General features: G+C 31.6%; 1 long non-coding RNA gene across 1 annotated transcript; it reads right to left on the reverse strand.

The window, feature by feature from the left end:
- Positions 1–222: 222 nt before the first annotated feature.
- LOC125499507 (uncharacterized) lies at positions 223–1,219 on the reverse strand. The gene is made up of 2 exons (XR_007276382.2): positions 940–1,219; positions 223–500 (listed from the first exon to the last, which is right to left on the reverse strand). It is a non-coding gene; the product is annotated as an uncharacterized LOC125499507 (long non-coding RNA).
- Positions 1,220–7,480: the final 6,261 nt, after the last annotated feature.

Consider the following 7,480-nt stretch of genomic DNA (forward strand, 5'->3'; position numbering starts at 1 on the left):
TTTAACTTTTCGGGTCAAATTGCTCAACCCTAACCTGATGTTTTCGTGTTCGGGTCAACCTGAATGTAACCTGATTTAACCCGAGTTTTTGATAATATTTTTTATATATTAAAACAAATTTTAACCAAATAAAAATCATAATTAAAAATTAATACAAGTAGCATTTCAATTAAAAAACAAATGCAAATTAGACATTTACAGCAAAAAAAAATCTATCAAAAGGATTCAAAGACAGAGCATCTTAAAAATAGAACATTAGAACCTGATCTGGTTCACTAAATCAAGAACCACAAACACAAAGTTAACCAAGTTCATAGTTCATACTTCAAAGTATTTTAGAGATAGAAGTAGTTTACTGTATAAATATGTTACATTTAGCTACAAAAAATAAATCTTTTTACAAGTAATCGTTCTCTTATATGTAGAGTCGATCTCGATATCCTCTTCTACCTCTGAAGAAAGCACAATTAACTCCTTCAAGTCTTCATCAAACATACTAACTGCAAAAACGAGAATGGTAGAAGAAGATCAGAAATATAGAAGGCATAAACTATAAAATACAAAATATAAAGTCATAACGAAAAAATACAAAAATTAAATTAAAAAATGAAGACATAAAAAAAAAGACAATCTATAAAATACATAATATAAAGTCATAACGAAAAAATACAAAAAAATAAATTAAAAAATGAAGACATAACAAATAAAACACAGATCTAAACAAAGGCACAGAAAAAGTATTATAAAAAACGCACAAAAATAAAGCACAACTTGAAAAAAATACATAAAATAAATAGAAGCATGCATAAAAATCAAAAATAGAAATCATAGAAAAAATTACAAAATATTGAAGAAGTAGGTAAGAAAAATAGACATTATAGAAAAGAAAATAAGAAATATTAAATACAGAAACAAAGAAATGAAGATGGGAAGAAATACCTAAATTACTTCTTGAAAGTTGAAACACAGAAATGGAGATTAGAAGAGCATCAAGTCATTGTTGAAGTCTTGAAGAGCAGCGTCACTGAGAGTGAGATGAGAAGAAACCAAGAGGAGAGAGACTGAGAGAGTAGATAGAGTGAAAATTGTTGTGACTGCGTGAGAAGAAATGAAAATTAAGGGTTAGGTTAGATTAGTTTATGTGTGGGAAAGAGAAACTGAGAAGGATTAGGGCCGGTTAGATAAGCCCATATATGATTTGCGTGATTTCTAGGCTTCTAGCATCTTCTATTGCAAAACAAAAAACATCAATATAATTCTGTTTTTTATAATCAGATTAGGCGGGTCGTTTTCAGGTTGGAATTTTCAACCTTAACCTAACCCATTTATCTTCAGGTCGGATTCAGGTCGACCCATTTAATTAATCGGGCTGAAAATCTCAACCCAAACCCGCTCTTTTCAGGTTGGGTTCGGGCCGGGTTGACTATCACCTATCAGAGTTTAATTTTAGGCATGTGGAAGATGGTATGATTATGCTCATTGGTTGACTATCACCTATCAGAGTTTCAGTTGAGCAATATCCAGATTCCACAGCCAAATGAAACATATATTTCCTAAAACTAGATTTCACCTATTTATATATACATGTGTTTGGATCCTTTAGAGTTGTAAAATAACTCTACGAAATAGAGTTTGAGCAATATCGATAATTGAATAAAAAAAAAAGGCTCATATTCTCTTTCCTAAATCCCATATAGTTCCTTAGTAGTAATTGTTATTATACGTGTCTAAGTTACTTTAAAATTGTTAATGGTCAAATGTGTTCTACGGGCCGTCCGAAAAATAAAGATAAAATGGAACGACTATAAGAGAAGAAACAAGTGTTAAACACTTCTTGTTTGTCCAATAAACTTATACATCACAAGGAATTAATAATATGGTATACTCCCTTCGTCTCATACTATATTGTTTATAGTGTTTGTTTCTCTCTCCCAAGATCAAACTTTAAAATATTTGACCAAATATTCTCATTAATGTATAAAAAAAACATACTAACGTACGATCTTGTTAGTTTCGCCTCAACATGTACTTTCACAATATCAACTTTTTATTAATATGAAATTGATGATATTGAAAGTCCAAGGTATATCTTGAATACCGTGCAAAAAGAAAACAAATACTATATTATGGTACGGAGGGAGTACTGCTCTTACCAATGCAAGTTGGTTACGCCTCTTTAATTGTGATTTTGGTGAAAATACCTCTATTATTATTGTAATGTTGTGCTTGATGACCCGTGTTTGAATTGTTGCTACCATATATGACATATATTCCTTTTTCATTTCAAAATATAAGGCACACATGATATTCGTGGTCGAACTCTGACCGTTCATTACTCTCAATTTATTTTGATAATATTAATAAGAAGAGGAAATTATTATAGTATATTTATCATAATATAAGAGATATTTAAACACGCAAAGCAAATTTTTGTGAAGCATGCATTTGTTATATTTTGGAACAGATAGGGTAGTACTTACTAATTTTTTTGGAACGCCTATATAGTGAGTTAAACACGCAATTGGATACTCAATTTTTCATTTTGTTTCAGTTTGGGTAATGAACTTTAAAAAGTTCCAGTTTAGGTACTCAAAATGGACGGACGTTACTTTTTGGTGAAAATTTGTTACATTCGTCGTTTGAAGCGTTTTTCAAGGCGCGTATGAGTAACAAATCCCCACCTAACTCTTGCACTTTTATTTAGGCGGTATTTTGGCGAGTTTTATTAACTCCTCCTTGTCTTCCTTTGCATTTAATTCCGGTCTCTCCATCTTCTTCCTTCCTCTGTTCATCTTTTTCCCTCTCTTAAATTCCTTTCCTTTCCTAATCTTCTCACCAGAAGTGAAAGATAATCAACATTCAACCCCTAAAAGACGCACCCGCTGCTGCGAAAAAAGGAGGAAAATTATTTATGCATAAATCTGACAAATTCTATTTTGGATGGATGCCCTTTTGCTTGGAAGATGTTTTATTCCAATGAAGCATCCAATTTATTAAGCAGAGCCTCCTTCAAAGCCTTGGAAAAAGTAATGAAAATGGCTGGGGAAGTGTTTAACACCCCTTCTTGTAAGTCCCCTGAACTTAAACCTAGAAGTAGGGTTCTCTTCAAAAATCTAAGGAAAGGGGATAAAAATTAGTAAGCCTAACACTGAGGATTAAGGAGAGAAAATTATGCCAACCCCAATGTGAGTTTTGCGCCCATAAGGAAGGGATCAAAAAGAAAACTTTTCTGAGGTGAAGATGGAGATTGATGGTGATTCGGATGAAGAACAAGGGTTGCCTAGGGAGAGGATGTCTACCAGAGAAACTGAATTTGCAGAGGGGGGAAAATGCCATGATATGTTCTACGAAAATGATGATGGAAAGTTTCGTCTTTTTAAAATCTATGAAGATTATGATGACGATGGTTCTGATATTCCTCTAAGCCCCTGTTGTGATGGGGAGAAATTGGATCCAGATTATCACGCTTTCCTATTATTGCGTAAAGGAACTCAATTGAGTTCTTGAGGTTTAAATATCTGCCTCTTGTCTTTTACTTAACTCTATGTGCTTATCTTTGTTTAGTATTTTGTATTTTAATGTGTTCATCAATTAAATTTTGTTGTTTTGTGATTACTTGCAATTTCTTACTCCAACTTGTTATTAAGAAAAGTAAAAATTAGTGAATTTGACCTCTAATTAAGCTGGTGAATTTTGGTTAGGCTTTTGATCTGATAGTGCAAATATAGTGTTGCATTGTTGTGTGAGTTGCATGCTATAAGAACTAATTGTTGTGAAGTGTAAGCATCTGCCTCTATAACTCTTTGGATTGATTGTCGTCTGCTGTTTCCATTGGAAACATGTAATTGGAATACATAATAGGTTTAGAATAGTCATTTCCACAACACTCTTTGATATGACAAATTAGTTTGAAACTAGGGAAATTTGACTTAAGCTTAAGGAACTTGAGTTATACATCTGTGAATGGAAATCACTTTTCAACTCATTTTTTGTGTCTTCTTGTAGCTACCAGACTTCCAACAATAGTTGCTCTTGCTCAATGGAAAAGCAATCAGAATCATCAACCTCTCTATACTCCATGCTAACTCAAACGCAAGAACTAATGATTTTTTGTTTATTTTGGGGGTGAACAATAGAACTTAAACAACTACTTTATCGGCCGGTTTGTAAATGTTAACTATATGATGGATTTGGAAACTTAGAATTATATGAATTAAAATGTCTACATCTTTAATTAGCTAGCTCTAAAAATATGACAATTTTTACAAGGTGTTGGATTTTTTTGGTTATCTATACAAATATATTAAAAGGCGTGCGAAAACAAGAAAATGTGCCACGTGGTGCTCTCCCTAGGGAGTTTTAGTTCATGTAATCCACGTACAATAAAAAATTAAAAAATTGCATAGTATAGGATTTGATCTTGAGACCTCAAGTACATATACTAAAGTTCTAACCACTATGCTAAGTTTTATTTTGTGTTATTATCATAAAGTATTATATTAATAAATGAATTTTTTTCTTACCCGGGGCAAAGCCCGGGCCTAATAACTAGTTCAATTATATTTGTTGCTATGGGAAGATTAAGACAACAATATGATATTATTGTACATATCTTGTTTCCAACGTACACAATAATCACTAATACATGACGAATTGATATACTCCCAAATTCTAATAATATGGAAATTAAGATTTTTAAGACAACAATATAATATAATATTATTGTGACACCAACCAATTAGGATCAAAACAACCGAAACAATAGAAATTGAAACATAACGTAACAGAAATAAAGGAATGAAATAAAGTTGTAGCAGCATGCATGCATGCATTGATTGAGAATTGAGGAAGAATCATCTGAATTGGCTTTCTATTGACATATGCCTTCACCTGTAACAGATGAGCGGTCTTTACATTTGAATTGTCCTCCACAGCAAGGCAACTTTTCTGGGTTACATTTCTCACCTTTGGCGACACAGTTCTGGCTCATATCTATAAGTAAAAATCAAATTATACTTAATTCATATAAAGTTGTATCTATATAAGTATATACTTCATCCGTTTTGTTTTAAATGCAACAAAGGGGTATTATTTGTGAGATATAAAATATTTCATTTGTTGCGTTTAAAAGGAAACGGAGGATATATGAAACTTAATGTAGTCACTTACCTTCTTCACATGTGCCGGAAAATTTACTGCTACAAGCATAACCTGGGCAACAACTAGAGAAGGGAGCTTTTAGAAACCCACATCTTTCCTTATCGTCCTTACATCCAAGAGCCTGACCAGACAAAAGTTGAACTACACAAATTCGGAGCCACGACAATGTAAAAGTTTAATGAATAATAACCTAGCTAGTATTTCCTCTGTTTCGTTTTAAATGTAACAAATGGGTATTATTTGTGAGATATAAAATATTCATTTATTGCATTTAAAACAAAACGAAGGAAGTATAAATTTGTTAAAAAAATCCTCTTGTTTAAGTACATATTCACAAGTACATGCATTAACTATATTTGAAAAAGAAAAAGAAAAACAAGTATAATTAATTATATTACCTAAAAGAGCAATAAGAAGGATGAGTGATGTATATTTCTTCGCCACCATTTTTCTGCTAACACTTAAGAGATGATTTTTAGTCTTCTCTAAAAAAAGAAGATAGATGATTTTTAGTGATTGTTGAATAATTTGATGTTGTTGGGAGAAGATGATCCTCCTCTCTATGCCATATGAACCCTATTTATACTAGTTTTCATCCGTGTCATCACCAAACAAGTAATTCCATAATATAATTGGAGCAACAATAATATAAATTACTCTCGCAAATCACAAGCTGTATTCGTATTAAAGTATTCATTTTTTCTACTTAATAATTAGACAAATACTTCCTCTTTCTTTTTACTTGCAACAGTTTGACTTTCACGGTTGCCAATGCATAATTTCAATAATCCGTAAGTTTAATTACCGATAAATAAAAATTATAAAAAGTATATATTCGGAAAATATACATTCAGACGAATCTAATAAGATCCCACATGAATATGTTTTTCCTTAACTATAAATCACCAAACATAAACTAAGTAGAGTTGATGAATAGTGCAAAAGTCAAACCGTTGCAAGTAAAAAGAAACGGAGGAAGTATCTCTTTTCCAACATGTACTAGCAAGTAGCAGATAAGGAGTAATTATGTAAGGATTAATCTATGATATATACGTTTGCTGTGCAATTTGAACCACCAAAAACTTGCCAATTCAACATCAGACAGATTAAAGGACGTGCTACGCACAATTGAACAACTACAACTCTGATAGTCTCATCTCATGTAATGTTTATAGTATGATCATAGTTTAACATTCAGGGTGTAATGATTATACGATGTTTATTTTATGGATTATTAAATTGGGGATCGTTCAATGAACTAAGTGTAAACTCTCACCCTTACGAAAAGTCATTTTATATGTTACTATGTAGAAGGTCGGGACATGTTATTTCATGAACTATAAACATGTTTTTGTTGCTAGTTGGTAGAAAACATGATTGATGATTATTACAGTTTGAGTTATTGATGTCGTAGTGTTTGAGGGAGAATTAAACTTGTACATCAAAGAGAAGAAGGTGGTACACACAAAGTAATCGTATTTGCTTATAAGAGTAACCTCATTCATTCATAAAAATAAACTGATTAGTAACCTCATTTATTCAAATGAGTAACATCATTTGTTCACAAAAGTAACTTCATTTTTTCATACGAGTAACCTCATTAGTTCACAATATTAATATTATTTAATCATATGATGACCCTATTTGATCGATTAACCCTTATTGTTCACAAAATTAACCCCGTTTTATTATATGAGTAACTCCACTTATTTATAATATGAGTAACCCAATTAATTCATAATAGTAATGTCATTTAATCTATGAGTAACCTCATTTAATCTTATGAGTAACCCAATTAATTCATATTTGTAACCTCATTTATTTATACAAGTAACTTCAATAAATCATACGAGTAACCTCATTTAATCATACGAGTAACCCCAAAGGTTCACAATAGAAACCGCATTTAATTTGTTTATAAGAGTAACCACATTTCTTTATGGGAGTGACACCCTTTTATTATTAAAAGTAACAAGGCGAAAGAGATACAAAAACAATCCAAAAGAAGGGAAGAAGAAAAAAAAGAAAAAGAACGAATAGAAATAGCCGAAACCTGGGATAGCATTCCATTTAATCAAATAATAAGGGGTTTCATGTTAGTAACTCAGTCAATTCTTCGAAAATATATTGTATTGCCTTTATTGATAATAGCAAAAAATATAGGCCGTATATTATTATTCCAACCTGCTGAATGGTCTGAAGATTTCAACGAGTGGGATATCGAAATGCATGTTAAATGTACCTACTGCTGAGTATGTACTCATACAAGTAACTCCATTTGGTCATAAGACTAACTCCATCTGTTCATAAGAGTAACTCC

The sequence above is a fragment of the Beta vulgaris genome, chromosome 7, assembly GCF_026745355.1.
Source record: "Beta vulgaris subsp. vulgaris cultivar EL10 chromosome 7, EL10.2, whole genome shotgun sequence".
Lineage (NCBI taxonomy): Eukaryota > Viridiplantae > Streptophyta > Magnoliopsida > Caryophyllales > Amaranthaceae > Beta > Beta vulgaris.